Source organism: Heterodontus francisci, chromosome 2 (assembly GCF_036365525.1).
Source record: "Heterodontus francisci isolate sHetFra1 chromosome 2, sHetFra1.hap1, whole genome shotgun sequence".
Lineage (NCBI taxonomy): Eukaryota > Metazoa > Chordata > Chondrichthyes > Heterodontiformes > Heterodontidae > Heterodontus > Heterodontus francisci.
The window spans coordinates 65,097,601-65,117,348 of NC_090372.1; positions in this window are offsets into that span (position 1 = coordinate 65,097,601).

The window sequence follows — 19,748 nt, forward strand, 5'->3', positions numbered from 1 at the left end:
CAATTACCTTGGATCCAGGCTCCAGCACTAGGCCTGGGTCCAAACCTCTTGTTGTATTGGCAGTGGCCACCGCTGGCAGTGGCACTGCTGATACTGTTGAACTGCCGGCCCTATAATTGGCCGGCACCTCTTTGAGGTGGGATCCCCATCTTTAAAGTGACAGAGATCCAAGCGCTGGGCTGTTAATTGGCACGGTGCTGTAGAACCGCTCCAAGGTGCTCCAGCTGGACGAGGCGGGCTTCCCCCCATCATTTTGGCTCAGCGCCGGGATCCCCGCCATGGACACAAAATCCAGCCTTGTGAGTCATTAGGTACAAGCGGGCTGCAGCCAGGGCAGAGGGAAAGTATAATATGGGTGCCAGTTCACCAGAGGCTAAGGTTGTAAAGAAGTCCTGCTTCAGGGGACTGAGATGAGGACTTGGATGGGGTGGCGTATAGAAGGCAGCTGAAAGGCATGCACATAGACATGCTTGGTGCATTGGCAAGCTTGCCAGAAAGCCTGCTGTCACTGTCAGGGAGTCCGGCTCCAACTTGGCACAGGGCTTTGTGCAGAGCTAGAAGCTGATCCTTTCCAGTGTGAAAGTGGTGGCAAACTTCTTGAGAGCACTTGCGGACCCAACTCCGATCCAGTGTCTGACGGGCGATGTTTGAGCTTCCATTGCAGTAGAAGCAGAAGCTACCCAATGTTTGAGTGCTGCAGTGGAATCTCTGACTGAGATCGTAAAGATCAGCTTGCTGCCATGCAAACCCAGCTCGGTGTCATGAAGGTTCAGACTACTGCCATCATGTCTGCAGATACTAGTTCTCAAAGGCTCTTTCAGTAACAGCAGTTCAGCAAGCTTTCCTTCAACAGATTACTTGGATAGCTGAGGCACCGTCCCAGAGGAGTGATAATGGTGCCATGGATCAAGAGCCTGCCTTCCTCTCTCACTCTGCCAGTGCCCTTGCTATTGCCTGTCAGCCAGCCAGCCCAGATTACTGCCACCTATACCGAGGTGATACAGTCCGAAGTCAGGGGATCTCAAGGCCCAGAGCTGATCAAGGGCACCGTGCAAGGCCATCTGCGGTCCCCCCATTGAAACCTTCCACCAGCCATATTACAGCCACTGGGTTGGCACTGCATAGGAGCATTAGATCAGGCAAAGGTACCCGCAAGACAGGCGCTAAGGGAGTGCACAGGGTGATTAGTTGAGCATTGTATGGAATATTGGATGCTTTGTTGGATAAAATTGCTACTAAATGGTTACTTTGCGGTGGCTTTTATTTCAGGATTGTGTCCATGAGGACACTGTGATGGTCCTTAACAGAGGAATGGTAAAGAGTGGGGCTGTTGTACAACAGGGAACTGGGGTTGTTCTCACGGGAACTGGTGTTGAATGATGTGCTCATGGACAGCTTGTCCAGAATGTAGATGGGCTGCCTCCTCCTCTTCCTCTTGCTCCTCCTCCTCTTTATCCTCTTCCTCGTTCTCCTGAGGTGCTCACCGAATCTCTCATGGCAAGAGTTATGCCCTCACGATGGTCAGGTTGTGGATGATGCAGCAGACCACCATGAATCGGGACACCTGTTCTGGTGAGTACTGGAGGGCTCCTCCAGAGTAGTCGGTGAGCTGAACCATTGCTTCAGCAGCTCAATCGTCTGCTTAATGATGTTCCGCATGGCAGCATGGCTCTCATTATATGCATGCTGGCCACATGTAGATGGGTTGCAGAGGAGAGTCAGCAGACAGGTGTAGAGCAGATAGCCTTTGTTGCCCAGCAGCCACTTTCTGCTTTGACATAGTTGAAAAGATTGTTGGAACACAGCAGACTGGCACAGAATGAACGAATCATGTCTGTTGCCAGGATAACAGGCATTCGCTAGCACGATGTGTGGAGCACGGCACCACACTAACTGCACATTGACTGAGTGGTAACCTTTAAGATTTTAGAACCTCTCGCATTGAGATGTGGTGCCTGTAAAGCCACACGTGTGCAATGGATGGCACCGTGCACCATGGGTACGCCCACTATTCTGGCAAAATCATGTGCCTACTTCTGTTGTTTCTCTCTGTTCAGAGAGAAGATAATGAAATCCCTCTCCTGACATAAAGAGACTCTGTCACCTCTCTGATGCAGTAATGGACAGTGAACTGGCATATTTTATCTATGTCACTGGTTTCAGCCTGAAAGGATCCAGTTGTGAAGAACTTGATGGCCACATTCACCATCATGGCAACTGGCAGTGCCATCCTTGCCCTACGCTGAGCTTGCAGGTCCAGTATCAAGAGATGGCAGAGTTCTGTGGGCCTATCACCCACCACTTACCCTCAGCCTTAATGCAATTTTATGCCTTCCTCGATCGTCACTCTCAACAAACACACGGCATCCATCAGCTGAATGCATGCCATTCGTCACTCATAGATGTATTCTTTCTGTTATTGCAGTAGAAGAGTGCACAGAACATTCGGGAGAGGAAGCGATGCAGAGACTGACCTCCACAGCCTTCCCAGCTTACAAATACAGAGGAGAAAGTGCTAGAGATCAGTGATGTTTATGTGTCCCTGGCCATTATAGCTGGGGAGCCTCAGACATCCCGGCTACCTGTGGCACAATTAGATATCAGGATTCCACATGTCCTACAGCACTCAGTCATGCTGGCTTGATTTCAGTCACAAGTAAAAAATGAGCATCAACATAATGAAAAGTTGCAACATTCTTACCTTGCTAGCATTAATTCAGATCGTTATTTCGGACAGGGCCTTCACACATGCACAGCAGCAGTTGGTGGAGGTCACAGATGACAATACCTCAGAGGAGCTAACTCCTTCTGAGGATGCACTGTCACAGAACTCATGCTAAAATGTACCAGTTCAGATACCCACACTTCAGTGGGACCAGCTAGACATATAATTGGGTTTTCACTTAGTGAATAATATAATGAGAAGCTTTTTATGTTGTCTAATGCAACATAAATGAAATCCGTGGAGGTCAGTTGATCGACAATCTCAAACAGGTTTATGAACAGCTAACAAGTATATACAGTACAGAGTTATATATTTGCATGACTTGTCTCTTGGTGTTACTGTTAGAGTGAAACTGGCATGTAGTCACATGACTACATCCTGGTACTCAGCTCATAAGCATACTAAGATCTTAAAGGTACATTACTCCTAAAGGTATATTACTCCTGAAGGCAATCATCCAACATCCCCCTTCTTTCCAAAGATAAGTCTTGTATGTTAAGAGTAAAAAATACATTAAATTAGATAGCATCAAAATTATTTACACATGGATAGATATTGTGAAATTTTACAAATATAGGGGTTTAGGAGTCCATATATCGTTTCGATGGTTTGACAACTTTTCCAGATCTCGTTATGGTACAACCTTCTGGAGGTGTGGATTTCACCCTTGGCTGTTTTTGGTTTGCAGGCATGTTGTCAATGTGTTGGGTGCCATCTTGTTGGTCTGTCACACCCCCACCATCGGAGTGTGCTCCCTTGAGTCCACCGTGCACAATTGGACTACTGCACACTTCTCTCAGTTGGCTTCAGCTCCTTCTCTGCTAGATGTTGTAATCTCGTAGGACCTAGGATTATTGCACACTGCAGACACCTCTGCAGCCAACCATGTTTTCATTGTGGAGTGTGTGACCCTGACCTTTTGTCCCACATGTAGCTGAGTTTGTTCCGCCCCTGCGTGCCATGTAGAAACATAGGGAATATGAGCAGGAGTAGGCCATTCGGCCCTTCAAGCCTGCTCCGCCATTCATTATGATCATGGCTGATCATCCAACTCAGTAACCTGTTCCTGCTAGGAGTAATGTACCTTTTAGATCTTAGTATGCTCGATAGCTGAGTACCAGGATGTAGTCATGTGACTACATGCCAGTCTCACTCTAACTGTAACACCAAGAGACAAGTCCCCATATCCTTTGATCCCTTTAGATCCAAGAGCAATATCTAACTCCTTCTTGAAAACATACAATGTTTTGGCCTCAACTGCTTTCTGTGGTGTCAGTCATGCACTATCTTCATTCTCCCCTGTTTTTCAAGCAGTGTCTCCTGCACCTCAGTGAATTTGGACAGATGATGGCTTGGCAGAGTCATCCACACTTGTCTGCCACACATGATCTCTGCTGGTAACAGTAAGCCTATATTCATAGGTGTAACTCTGAGGTGTAACATGGCTTGTTTCATTGCCCCACACTTTAAGACTGTGCAGACCATTCGCTCGGTGAGACCGTTAGACCGACGGTAATACGGCGAGGATGCCACTTGGTTTATGCCCCATTTGGCGCACATATCCCTGAAACGTTTGCCCGTATACTGTGGCCCATTGTCAGAAATAATTTCTTCAGGTGCACTGAATAGACTGAATATAGCACTCAATGTTTCTGTGACGACCATGCTTGAAGTGTCTTTTACCTGTCTGAAAATTGGATATTTGGAGAAATAATCGGTGACGAAGATAAAGTCGTCTCCATTAATGGAAAATAGGTCAATGGCGATTTTGGACCAAGGTACTGATGGAATCTCATGAGGGTGTAGAGGTTCTTGTTGCAGATGGTGGCTCTGGCATTCCTCACACATCCTCACTAACATTTTGATGTCATTATTGATCCCTGGCCAATAAACGGTGTCTCGTGCCAGTCGTCTTGTTTGGTCTTTGCTCATATGGCCTTGGTGAAGTTGGGACAAGATGTTCTCTCGGAGAGCTTTGGGTACAATCACTTGTTTTCCCTTGAAGGTGACGCTTCTCGAGATACCGAGTTCATCTCTGTAAGACCAGAAGCATCTGAGGGTTTCTGGCACCTCTTTTACCGTGTCAGGCCAGCCTTCCATGATGACTCTCCACAGTGCCTTCAGTTGCAGGTCATTTGCTGCTTCTGATTGTAGTTTGTCACATTGGTGCTGACCAAAATGCAATAGGTCGATTTTGAGCACATCTTCCACCTCGATGTCCATGCTGTCTACTTGTAGGCCCAGTGGGACTTCTTCATTTATGCTCGAGTTTGGCAATCTGCTTAACATATCCGAAGTGATTATTTTAGTCCCCGGTTTGCAGCAGATGTCGAAGTCGTACCCCTGTACTTTCACTAAGAGCCGCTGTAGTCGAGGTGGTGCGCTTGTCAATGGTTTGCGCCAGATCATCTCCAGTGGTTTGTGGTCGGTTTCCAGCATTAACTGCTTACCGACCAGGTAGGTGTGGAACCTTGTGATCCCAAAAACCAGAGCAAGTGTTTCATGCTCTATATTTGAGTAATTGGATTGTGCTGAGGATAAACATTTGGACACAAATGCAATTGGTTTGCCATCCTGCAAGATACATGCTCCTAGCCCTTTCTGTGAGGCGTCGATTTCCAGGATGGTCTTTTTCTTTGGGTCGTAGTACTGTAGGGTACAGGTTTCTGCTGACAATACTTGTTTGAGAGACTCAAACATATGTTGATGTTCCTTCTGCCATAGAAGTGGTACGTCTTTTTTAACAGCTTTCTCAGCGATGGTGCTTTGACAGAAAAATTTGTACTGTATTGTACCAAAAAGTTGAAAAATCCAAGACATCTCTTCAGGTCTTTCTTGTATTGTGGGGTAGGCATATGCCTTACATCTTCAATTTTGCCTCGGTCAGGATGGATTCCACAACTGGAAGAGAAGGAGCCAAAGAAATTGATCTGACTTACATTCAACTGGCACTTCTTGCTGTTAAAAACAAGCCCTTCATGACGAGCTACTGCCATCAGGAAATGGAGATTTTGATTATGTTTTTCTTAGGTTTTTCCCATTACTGCAATGTCATCAGCAATGCATATGCAGCCAGGTACATTTTCTATAATTATGTCTGTATGTTGCTGAAACAGATCGTGACTGACAGATAAGCCGAAGGGTAGTCTATGGAAGCAATATCTTCCAAATGGTATGTAATGAGAAGCTTTTTATGTTGTTTGATGCAACATAATTGAGATGCATGGAGTTCAGTTGATTGAAGATCTCAAACAGGTTTATTAAACAGTTAACTATTAAATACAGCACAGACATAACTATTTATAGAAGCTGCCTCTTGGTATTACAGTTACAGTTTGAAACTAGCATGTAGTCACATGACTACAGCCTGGCACTTAGCTCATTAGCATACTAAGATCTTAAAGGTACAACACTCTTAAAGGCAATCACACAACATCCCCCTTCTTTCCAAAGATAGGTCTCGTATGCTAAAAAGTAAAAGTACATAAAATTAGATATCAAAATTATTTGCATAGGTATAAAGATTATGAACTTTATAAATATAGAGGCTCAAAAGTCCATAGGTCATCTCGTTGGTTTGACAACTCTTGCTCAGGGAGTTTATGTCTCATCTGTTGCTGTTCTTTCTGAAGTTTATCCCTCTCTGCATTCAGTTTCTGTTGCTCTGCTTTCAGCCTGCTAACATACTCTGTTGCTTTTCTCAAAATGACCACCTTTGAGGCCTTGTCATTCCTGGAAAGTTCCGAGATCTCCTCTCGAGTTGCCAACAGACAATGCTTCAATTCATTCCTCCTCTGTCTCTTCAAGGCATTGCACGTCCTTCGCCTCTTCTCATAATCCACGTCTGAAGGCTTGGGCTCAAGGTCAAGGAGTTGTTGGGCGAGGAGGACTTGGGCCGGAATTTTACAGTGAGAGGACGGGAGCCACACTCCGACGTAAATGTCGGTGACAAACACGCTCCCGCCCAGCCTGGGGATCCATCCCGTGTTTTACGGATCCCCAGGCTTTAATTGGCCCGAGGCGGGACTTCCATCCACTTGAGGGAGGAGGTCCCGCCTCAGTGAGCTGCCAGCCAATCAGCGGGCCGGCAGCTCTTAGTCTCAGCAGCACCAACGGGAGCGGTGGCCACTGCTGGTACTGCAGCCCAGCCGACGCCATGGACCCGAATGAGTGGGTAAGTTTGAGTTGCCTCACCAGGGGGATCTGTCGTGCCCTAGTGAGGCTAGGGTGATTGTTTCAGGGGAGAGGGGCGTCTTGGATCCTGGGGGTGGGTTGGGAGGCGGGGGTGGCCCTCAATCGGGCACCCTGTGCCCGAATACCATGCCCCCCCCCCACCGGGGCGCGGAAAAGCCGGCAGCTATCGCTGAACAGCCTTTCACGTCCCCAGCACACCCGCTCGACACTTGTAAAATACCTATGGATGCAGGCGAGGGTCCTTAAGTTGCCGTTAAGTGGCCTCTTAAGGGTCTTGATTGGCCTCGGGCGGGCGGGCTGTTTCCCACCCCTGCCCCCCCCACCCCCGCCTGACCTCCTTAAATTTGTCCGGAGGCAGAATCGGGGCGGGTAGGCCTCCCGGAGCCTGCCGCTCAATTTTACGCTGCCCCCATGCCACCATCCGACCCGCGTAAAATTCCAGCCTTGGTCTCATGGAGGTACCTGTCCATTTTGGCTCGTTGTGGGGCTGGTGGTACTCTAGAGAGCAGAAGTGAAGGCGCAACATAGTTGTGCTGTTGTTGGGTTTTCAGACTGCACCGTTTGATGCTGTTCAGAGTCTGTGATCGGGTTCCAGTCCTTGGAGATTTCCCTTGGCAATGCTCTTGTGGATGGTTATCATGTTGAGGTGCTTACACACTGGTAGTCCTGCGACTGCTGGTCTGCTCATGTCTACTAAGTATGTTCTCATGCCAACTTGCCGTATTTACATTGCATTGTTAATGTGCCACTGCAAGGAATGGGTGACCCGTTGTAAGCAGATAACTTGGCAGTTGTTGGTTTTATCATTGATTTCCAATGACTCCGGTACATATCTTTGAGGATTCGGACTAGTAGGATATTTTCACAAGCTTCGGAGTCAATCTTGACCCTGACTGTATGTTTGCCAGCTTTCTTTGGGCACATGATGCTAATAGTGGCAAAAGCTTCCAGTTGTTGGACTACACCAACATGATGTATCAGGTTCACAAAGTGGAATGCCTGTTTGTCTTCTGTCTGAGAACTACTTCTGTCTGAGTCTTGTCTCAGGTTTGTTTTGCTGTGGACTTCATGTATCGGCTTGCATTTACGTCGGCTCTGGTGCTCTCCTTGCTGCTTGCTTGTGTCCTACTGTGACTTTTGGCTGCATCTTTGGAGCCAGAATTCTTTCAGAGGCGGCCTCAGTGTCCTTTTGCACCACACGCCTTCCACAGGTCTCGAAATGCAGGGCAGCTTCGTCGTGAGTGGGACAGATGCACTGACCACACAGCTTGCTTGCTCTTTTCGACCTGGATATTGTGCCAATACTGTTGTCTGCACCTAATGCTTGCAGGTACCGTTGTCTAGCTACAATGGCTTCATATTTCCTGCCATCTTCCAGCACTGCATCAATGCTGTGATTGTTCTTTTTTTCCTAAGAGGTCTTTCTGAAATACTCCAATGGGTATTGCTACAATCACCAGCCCCATTATTCGGTCTGACAGCTCAGCCTCTGAAAAATAGCACTCATTTCCCTTGCATCTACTGATGAACTGGTCTATTGATTCCTGTGGCTGTTGCTGTAGGCCATCAATTCCAGGTGATGAATTCTAAAATTCACTCTCAATCGGAGCTGATCTTCCAGAACTTTCCATACCTTTGTGGTATCTTTCTGGTCCTGTTCAGATAATCCAGAGGTATTGATTCTGTGCAATCCCTCATTTCCAATTGCTATCATTATTTTTACAGCCTTTTTTCTGGTTCTACAATTACTTGGTCTGTAAAGTATAACTGCATTCTTTGCTGGAACAGTTTGAACTCGGATAGGATATCCAAGACTTTCCAGTTCATGATGGGAAAATTGGTATCCATGTTCCTGCTGTTCATTTGCTTTAAAACTTACTTTAAGACCTGGTTCTGTGTCTCTGTACTGCTTTCCCTTTAAAAATCTCTTCTTTAGACTGGCTGGTTTGATTGACAAGAGCAGGTTGTCTGTTTATCTATCTTCCAGCACTCTAGTCTGTTTGTTTGTACAGTTGTGCAATTTAGGCAGTTCAAGTGCTCTGTTTTACTAGGGTTTGTCTATGCCGCCAATCAATAGGTAATTCTTCATGCTCGAATGATTTTATGAGTTTTTTTTAAACTCCGGCTGAGTGACTGAAAGCTGTTCCTGCTGGAGTGATTTAATAGTTTCTACTTATAGCTGTAGCTGCGAGCTGTGTGAATGGAGGATTCCCGCGCTTTTTGCTGTCAGGCACCTTCTGTAATGGCGCAGACCCGATCAGCCTGGGGGATCCTTTGAAAACAATCAATCAGCTTGAGATAGGGATTGGGCTTTCCCTGTTTTTTTTCTTTTACTGAGCCTTTAACAAAAATCAACTTTGCAAGCACCTCAAAGCTTTTTATTTTGTTAATGGGGTTCCTGTACCGATGGCACACTGACTCACTCAATCACAGTGATTGATTTGTAGCCTGTCGTTCAGCTCTCTGTCTTCTACAGCTGCTGGTGAGGTTTTTTTTACACTGTTTGGGCCTGCGTTTCTTTTAATTTTTTTTTAGCTGTAGGTAATTTTTAAAGCTGTTTTCCTGTAGTCTTCAATCTTGGATTCTGTCTTCTCACCACAGCTGCCACCATGTAATGAGAAGCTTTTTATGTTGACTGATGCACCATAAATGAGATGTGTGGAGTTCAGTTGATTGAAGATCTCAAACAGCTTTATTAACAGCTAACAAGTATAAACAGTGCATAACTAACTATTTACATGACTTGTCTCTTGGTGTTAGTTAGAGTGAGACAGGTATGTTAGTCACATGATTGCATCCTGGTACTCAGTCATTAGCATACCAAGATATTAAAGGCACATTACTCTTAAAGGCAATCACACAACTATTAACACTTTACAAGTGAGCAAGAGCAGGGACAGCAGTAGAGAGTCTACATCGGAGGGCTGAGCCCTCTCCAAGCTCTCTCAGCTGGACACAGATGGTGTACCCCAGGAGCCATCAATAAAAATGAGAATAATTCAGCAGCAGCAGACAATGTGCAATGTACTGACTGGCCTTCCAAGCACACTGACCATGATTGCAGAGAGAATGGAGGAGCTTGCCTCAAGCATTAGTAGGTTGTTGAGCAGTGCATTGTGATGCTGTGTTCTTCCATGGTTAGAGTGACTAACTCTCTGAAACATCAAATGTGGCATTCAGCTGAGTCCATGCACACCTTGACCACATCTGTGCAGGCTCTGGATATCAACTTGTCTGCCACCATAAATAGGTTGGCAGATGCTTTACATCACTGATTTGTATTAAGCTGCTCTCCAGCTGTGAAATGCAGCTGGGCCATGAGAGGGATGATGGCGAAAGGGGACATGGAAGTGGGGACACCACTTAAAATGCTTTCATTTCTCACCCATTGCTCTACGGCTCTGTCCATACCTGTCATGCTGCCACCTCTCCCAATGAATCTGAATCTGCCCCTCCACAGATACAAGTGGAGCAATCTTTAACAGGGTCCTCATGAGTTGCAAGACCCAAAAGTAGTCAGCCAAGAGAATCTCAGCAGTCAGTGAAGGGATCTAAGCAGCCTGCCTCTACCTCTGCTGAAGTCAGAGGGGTTGCATTACTTTGGAGTGATAGGAAAGGTTATGCACGTAGGTGTATGATAACATGTATTGTTGTTGTGTTCCTGTTTTTAGCTCAATCACATATATTTCATTCTTTTGCACCACTTTCCTGTCCTGTCCATTCTTGATTACTGGGTAGCAAGTCCTGTTTTAACTTGTTTGACTATGAATGGGATGACATGAATTGGCAGGGATCAATGGTGGGGGGGTGCAAGATGGGATTTAGTTGTTTTCAGGACTGCTTTGTGTTAATGGAATTGGAGAAGGTGGGAAGAGTAACCTTTGTATGTGCTTCTGACATTGGTCCACTGGTGCAACCTAAATGTACCTTGCATTAATAAGAGAATACTTGGCATCACAGGTAGCAACATAATTAGCTTCCTCTTCCTCACTGCTGTTATGCAATGTTGAAATGTGCAGCACACAACCTTTCTGTACACTCTGGCCAGTGCATACTGACGTCTCTAGATCTGCCTAGGCACCTGAAGCGCATCTTCAGCATGATTCATTTGATCGCATATCTAGTGGTCATATGGTATTCATTATCGCACTGTTTACCTTCATTATTCAGATTTCTGATGGGTTTCATCAGAGCTGTCTCCAACAGCTATGCCTTAAGTCTGCTTGCAGATCTGAGGATGTCATGGATCTTGGACTGCAGGACAAAACTATCATGGTAACTGCCCAGGACTCTTGTTCAGAAATATCTTTTTGTAGTTGCACACCAGCTGCACATTGATGGCGTGAAATCTTCTGCAGTTTACAAATACTCCTGGTTGATCTTGGGTGCTTGAATTGCCCTGCACCTGTAAGAAGCCATTCAGAGATACAAACCTGCGCGCCCACTCATTCTGACTGATGTCATCACAGGCAGAATTCACCTAATTACTGGCCCTGTCAAACTAGCCATCAGTCACTTGTCTTATGTATTTGTAACTGTGCTGACTGTGAGATCCTGGATATGTCTCTGGCAAAGAATTGGAAGAATCCACAAACAAAAACATTGAGGGCCCTGCTGACTTTGACAGTCACTGGAAATGTGTGGCCACCAGGTCCAGCAGGCAGCAGGTCTACGTCTAGGAGGCTGTTGATGTCTGGTACTACCTGACATGACAACCTGAGTGTTATATATGTATATATTGTATATACTATCTGTAAAGTGTTAGGAACTAATTTGCTAGGAACTAGTTGTTATGTGTAAGTGTTCCAGTCGGGAGCCTCATTCAGGCTGCACTGGGGAGTCATGTTATATGTAACTCAAGAATCAGGCTCTACAGCACAAAGCATGGTACTGTAATAAGCCAGACTGACTCCAGCCTTTTCCAAGTTTAAAGTGTGATTCTGGATCAATCTGCAGAGCTTGTGGAAAGACCAATCACTGGGAAAAGATGTGCAGAAAAGAAGGTGGTAGACGAGTCATCAGAGCCAGAGTAACAGGGCGAAGAAATAGTGTAAAAAACCAAAGCATCCATATCCTGGAAGATGGCAATGGGTTTGAGAACATGATAGACATAGGAACCATAGAATTGCATGAAATGTCTGGATGTGACAGTTCCCAGAGAAAAGAAATTCACACAACCATTCAGATCACGAAAAGGGTGAGAAATAAGCCCACAACAATAAATCTGAAGGTGAAGATTGATACTGGAGCAGAGAGTAACATCATCCTGCTCAGACTATACAAGCAGATTTTTCCTGAAAATTTGGAGGAAAATGGTTATCCAAGGATAGGTGCTCTGAAACCAAACAATGTCATGCTCACAGCATACAGGAGAACTGAAATTTGACAGCTAGGAACAACCCAAATCAGAGGGACACACAAAGGAAAAGATATTAACTGTATGTTCTGCGTCACTGAAACAGATGGTCCAGCTACCCTGGGGTTGAGCAGTTGTGAAGAGCTGCAGATTATCTCAGTAAACCATGAGGTGAAGGAGGCGACACTGAGGGTTGAAGATAGTACACCCGTTGAAATGCACCCCCGATCAGAAGCAAAGAAGATCTGGTACAAATGTACCCAGAGTGTTTTGATGAGACAGTTGGATGCTTCAAAGATTTTGAGTATCACATCACTATTGGCCCAGCAATGAAACCAGTGATTCATCCCCCACGTAAAGTACCAGTAGAACTAAAAGGAAAGCTTGAAAGAGAGCTCCAAGAAATGGAAAAAAAAGGTGATCGCCAGAGTCACAGAGCCTACAGATTGGGTAAATTCCATCATGGTAAGAGCGAAGCCAAATGGACAGCTAAAAATTTGCCTAGATCCCAAAGATCTTAACCAAGCAATAAAGAGGGATCACTACCCTATTCCAACATTGGAAGAAATCACATCAGCACTGACAGGCGTAAAAGTTTTCAGCAAGCTTGATGCCAGAAATGGCGACTGGAATGTGAAGCTAGATGCAGAATCTTCACGGTTGACAACATTCAACACTACTTTGGAAAGTACAAATTCCAGCGTCTACCCTTTGGCCTCAAAGTGAGCTAGGATGTGTTCCAACAGAAAGTAGATGAGACATACAGGGGATGCAAAGGAGCAGTCAGCATAGCTGATGATATCCAGATATATGGTGTAGATGGAAAAGATCATGACAACCATCTACATGAAGCCATGGAGAGAACCAGGAAAGCTGGGATTAAGGTAAATGCAGACAAATGCATTGTGAAAGTGACAAAATGTCAGTTCTTCGGAATGGTGTACACACCTGGCGGAGTTAAGCCAAGCCCTGAAAGAATCTCAGCTATCTCTGGGATAGAAGCCCCAAGAGATAAGAGAGGGTTGAGAAGTTTCCTTGGTTTGATACAAGACATGAGCTCCTTTATTCCACACATGTCGGAACACATGGCAAACCTACGGGAGCTGATGAAAGAAGATGTGGAGTACCAGTGGTCAGAGTCACATGACAGGAGTTTCAACAAACTCAAAAAGGTAGTATGTAAGGAGACAAGTCTGTCATACTACGATAGAAAGAAACCCATCACTCCGCAAGTAGATGCTTCTACAAAAGGACTGGGAGCAGCCCTGGTACAAGAGGGAAAGCCAATAGCATTTGCGTCCAAAGCTCGGACATTGGCTGAGACAAGATATGCCAACATAGAGAGAGAGCTTTTGGCAGTCATGTATGATCTCTATGGGAGGAAGTTCAAAGTGGAGGGATCATAATCCACTGGAGCAGATCTACAAGAAAAATCTATGTAAAGCACCAGCAAGATTGCAGAAGTTATTCTTGAGGCTTCAGAGTTATGATTTCACTCTGAAATATAAACCAGGAAGAGAAATGATACTGGCAGACACCCTATCTTGGTTGTCACCACAGGATAAACATGAGATAGAGTATCTAGACATAAAGATTCATCACCTAGTAAACGTAACACCACCGAAACTGAGTCAAATTAGGGATGAGACTGGCAAAGACGAGGAGTTACAGATGCTATCTCAGCAAGTGATCCAGGGTGGCCTGATAAGATATAGCACACACAGCCAGCAATACAGTGGTACTGGTCTCTCAGAAATGACATTTCACTTGAAGATGGTGTTCTTCTGGCAGGATCCAGAATAATCATACCCAAAACAATGCAGGAAGAACTTCTGCAAAAGATACATGAAGGCCACATGGGAATGGAGAAGTGTAAGCTCAGAGCCAAATCAGCTGTGTACTGGATAGGCATATACAAAAATTTCGAAAATATGGTGTCTACATGCAATGTATGCCAGAAGTACACAAACACACAGCAAAAAGAGGAGATGATAGCTACTGAAATACCACCCAGACCATGGTATACTGTAGGAGTCAATTTATTCACATATAATCAAGAATGGTGTCTCATAGTCGCAGACTACTACTCAAAATTCCCTTTTATCTGGAAGATGAAAGAGCTGGCGGGCAGCCATAAAGACAGGGCTAAATTGTGGCGAGTCGAAGAGACTTAGTAGTTGGCAGGAAAAAAGACAGAGGCGCAAGGGGAGAGCCAACTGTGCAACAGCCCCAACAAACAAATTTCTCTGCAGCACCTGTGGAAGAGCCTGTTACTCCAGAATTGGCCTTTATAGCCACTCCAGGCGCTGCTTCACAAACCACTGACCACCTCCAGGCGCGTATCCATTGTCTCTCGAGATAAGGAGGCCCAAAAGAAAAGAAACTACTCAAAATTCCCTTTTATCTGGAAGATGAAAGACTTGAGAGCCACAACAATAATTTCAGCAGTACGAGTTCTGTTTGCAGAGCAAGGGATTCCTGAAAGGTTAATATGTGACAAGGCACCCAATTTACATCCAGAGAATTTAAGGAATTTGCTGACCAGTACGGGTTAAACACCATCACCTCATCACCACACTACCCACGGGGACACGGATTTATAGAAAGACACCAAACGGTCGAAAGAACACTTGTGAAATGCCAAGAGATGAAGACCTAAACTTGGCCTTATTGTCACTCTCATCCACACCTCTCAAGGTTGACATGAAATCACCTGCAGAGCTGTTGAATGGAAGAAAATATAAGACAACTCTGCCAAACAAAACACATCTTCACATGACCAGGAGGAAGTAAGACAACAACTCACTGAAGCACAGGTAAGAGGAGAGCAACACTTCAACAAATATGTTAAATCCCTACCCGAGCTGTTGCAAGGACAAACTGTACACATACAGGATCCAATCATGAAGACCTGGAGCCCAGCAAAAGGTCATATATCATTGAGACCGAAACCGGTAACCAAATGATAAGGAACAGAATCCATGTTCGACCTGCACCTGAGCTGGAACAACAGAAAAGACCATCAACAACACCGGAAACATCACTATCCAATGAGACAACATTAACAACATGACAGCAACAAATGTCACATCTACATGATGGATGCACAACAACTTACCAACCCAAGTGATACCATGAATAATATAAATAAAAAATACACGCTATAAAAGACTCTAAAAAGGGGTTCAGATTACTTCTACAAGTCGGATGATAATCTTCTTTATTTATATTAACAGTTATATTGTTAATATAGCGGCATTATGTTTTAAAGAAAGAGGGATGTTATATATGCATACATTGTATATACTATCTGTAAAGTGTTAGGAACTAATTTGCTAAGAACTAGTTGTTACGTGTAAGTGTTCCAGTGGGGGCCTCATTCAGGGCTGCACTGGGGAGTCATGTTATATGTAACACAAGAATCAGGCTCTTCAGCACAAAGCATGGTGCTGTAATAAGCCAAACTGACTCCAGCCTTTTCCAAGTTTTAAGTACGATTCTTTCCAACATCTGGGAACCAGAAACAACATAAAGATGAAACACTGAGCTTCTTGAAATACTGCTGTTCAGAAATGTTAAGGAACTCAGCCTCTGCCTGGACACACTGGCTGGAATTTTCTGGGCCCTTTGGGGATGGGCTGCGAGGTGGAAAGACTGGCAAAATGGCATGGGAATGTGCCTGGTGTCTTTTGTTTTTATTTGTTCTTGGCATGTGAGCGTCGTTAGCAAGACCACCATTTATTGCCCATCCAAAATTGCCCTTGAGCAGGTGAGTGGCTTGCTAGGCCATTTCAGAGCGCAGTTAAGAGTCAACCACATTGGTGTAGGTCAGGAGTCACATGTAGGCCAGACAAGGGAAGGATCACAGATCTCCTCCCCTGAAGTACATTAGTGAACCAGATAAAGTTTTACAATGATCTGGTAGTTTCATAATTATTATTAATAAGACGAGCTTTTATTCCAGATTGATTAATTAATTGAATTTAATTTCCTGCAAATACACTAGAGGAATTTGAACTCATGGCTCCAGACGATTAGTTCCCGCCTCTGGTTTCTGGTCCAGTAACATTACCACTATGCTACCATCCCCCTCTGAGCATTTCTGGCTCAGAATACCCCCTAAATGTAAACACCTTCCTGCCGCCATGCCATTTTGCCAGCAGTGGGAAAGTTGGTAGATCGGCCGCCTGCCAGGAGGCCAATTGAGTTACCCAAGTGGCCGATTAATGTCTACTTCCTGCCTCTGTGGGCATTTTGTCCACATTGGTGGGGGGGGGGGAGGGGGCGAACCACCACATGGGCAGATCGCCCAGTGAAACCTGGCGACCTCCAAGCGGGCTCCAGAGAGGGAGCCTTCCTTTCTGGGCACTGGATGGCCCACAGAGGGGCCCCCCGACTGCAATGGCTGCCTCCACAGCAGCGGTACCCACTGCCTTCAGCAACACAACCCCATTCACCAGGGCCTGTCTGCCAAGGCTACCCTTTACCCAACTTACCTGTCTTTGAGAGCATCCAGCCATTGAGGCATCCTCTCCCTGCAGCTGCAGCCTCAAGAATGGTTACCTCTAGTGCTGGTGCTGCTGAGCCACCAGCCCTCTTATTGGGCCAGCTGCTGTTAGGGGTGGGCCACTGTCCTTAATTGGCTAACGCTGGCAAAATGTGGCCCCGTGTCCTGCTGCCCACCAAAATCGGCCCCGGCTGCAGGAATTCTGCCATCCCAGAAAAATACCACCTACTGTGACACAGGTAGTGTCTCCAGTGAGCTGCGCCCCTCTGCTACTCCCCTCTCAATTGCCATTGTGTTCTCACCTTGCTTTCACTGGCGAGTTTCAGGAAACCCGAAAACCCTTGGATGTACATTTACATTTGAAAGTGTGTTGAGATTTCACTCCAATTGAGCAATTCATCAATGTTGATAGGCAACCCGCCTCTCCCGAGGGGATTGCATGCAAGCAACCTAATGCGCTCAAGTTAAACGCAGGAAATTGGTGGGTTAGAACCGGCGTCCCAATGTGTTGGTTTTAATCCCCACCCGCACTCAAATCCACGCACTTCTCCAAATTAAAACTCTGCACCCCCTCCCCCCACCACAGAGTCTAAACCAGGAAGTGTAAGTTAGAATATTCAATGCCAAATCAGGTACAGAAAACTAAATAAAGAGAGGAAAAGAAAGTTGGGATTAAGAGACAGAGAGATAAAAGAGACAGAAACAAAAAAGGGGAAAAAAGTTTTTGTTTATCTTTTTACAATCTCCAATAATAATTAAAATCTGAAGGACTGAGACTCCACACCTTTAAATGTAAATTTTAAGTGACAGAGAGGTGGTTTGGCAGTGATTAAGTGCTAACGTACAGCTAAAAATTCACTTTCACTTGAATGGACAGACCCTAAATATCCTAGTGTTTAGTAGGTATCTCGCTGGTAAGTACCTCACTTCACACCCTTCACATATATAAATGGCAAATCTCTCAGCAAAATACCATTAAAATGAGGCTTCTGGAGGAACAGGGTAACTCAGACAGCAACATTCTGATTTCCCTTTTGAATTGTGCTTGTGCAGACGCCGAATGTTGCTACCTGATTTACTCCAAAGCGCTGTTAGCCTTATGATTACTCTTACTACAAAATCCAGGTGGAAGTTGGTCAAACAATCCCAGATCAGTGTGACCAGCTTTTTGTAATTCAGGGATGTGCTTGATACGTCGGCTGTCCCTCAATTTGAGGATAACATCTCAAGGTTGCGGGTTTCAGCCATGGATCTTCAGGTGATTGACAGGTTGATTCTTGACCTGCAGATCTTTGGGCGCACGGGGCAGGACATCCCATGACGTAATAGGATCTGGAGCACAGAATTTGCTTCCTTTTCTTTCCTTCTCTGCCCCCGCTCTGCCTCATCATTAAGGTGTTTGGACTCAAGGCATGATGCAGTTTGATGGACATGTTGTTGCCATTTTGAATGATTGGTAGCAAGTTCCTCCCAGTCATCAATGTCAATGCTGCTGAGCTTCAAAGAGAACTTCAGAATGTCTTTGAAGTGTTTTCTTTGTCCTCCCTTGGAACACTTGCAATTTGAGAGTTGAAAAAACAGGACTTGGTGGGGGAGACAGTTTTTGGCCATCCGGACACAGTGTCCAGTCCATTGAAGTTGGTTTTACAGGAGTTTTGCCTGAATGCTAGTGGAGCTGGCTTCAAGAAGGATACCAGCGTTTGTTCAACGGTCCTCCCATTGAATATGGAGGATGTGGCAGAGGCATTGCTGATGGAATTTCACCAGCGCTCTTATGTGTCGCTTGTTAGAGAAACTTCCAAGCCTGTTTATGAAGAAGACACTGAGACTAGGATGCTTTGGTGGAGACTGTTTATTGCTTGTGGCAGAGCTTACTACTCCACTCGTAACAATCTCCAGCCAGTGCCGGCTGGCTCTTCTTTATATGTATATGTGAGTACAATTAACTAATCAACGCCTAACACCTGTTCACCCCATTACCTTCAACTACTAGGTATTTAACATCCATCAACAGTACTTATCAGACACTGACATTGCTGACACACAGTCCAGGTCTCACTGCAATACAGAAATGTGGTGACAACAACTGCTTTGTACACTAGGACTTTTGTTGACTTGCTGAGGTCTTTGTTGTCAAACACTCACTGCTGTAGTTTTAGAAGGCTGAGCTGATGCAGCTGATACGGTGTTGGATCTCCTTGTCAATGATGGCTTTTTGAGAGAGGTGGCTGCCAAGATATGGGACGGACTCAACATATTCCAAAGCCTCTCCTTCAACATATATTGGAGGTGGAATATTTGGCTGACCAGGTGTGTGTTGATATATGAGTTTTGCTTTGGCAACATTCAAGGATAGGCTGAGTCTCTTGTATGCAGAATTGAAGCAATTGAGAGTGGCTTGCAAATCGAGTGCAGAGTGGGCAATGACATTACAGTCACTGTGCTTGATGCAGAAGGCCTCTATTACTTTATGGACAATATAAGAGTAGAGAGATGAACCTGATGATACCCTGAAAGAGTGAGCAGATAAAGACAGGTCATGATCGAGGCCAACAAAGTTTCTTCCAGTAACTGGAAGTGATGGGTCAGCTGTTGTAAACAAATGCTCTTGAGGTTGTTTTTACTCAGGTGAAGGACAACCAGTGGGAAGCTTTGGGAGAACTCTTGTTTTACAAATCATCAGGCTTGCAAAAGGGAGTTCATCCTCTGACCTATGCAATTGAGAATGTCCAATGACTCTTTTTTGTACACATAATCAGCTAGGATGTACTAGTGCTGACATTGCAACACCCAGCCTGCTCCTGCTTCCAAACGAGTGAAATGAGTACTTTCGTCTTTTTTTATTTTGCTCATCAAAAGACTTGTGTTCTCTTTTGACTACACAGTTAAAATGCAATATGATGATATTACTGTTTTAAATATAGTAAAAACTAGTAACATACTTACATAATTTGATTGATCAAATG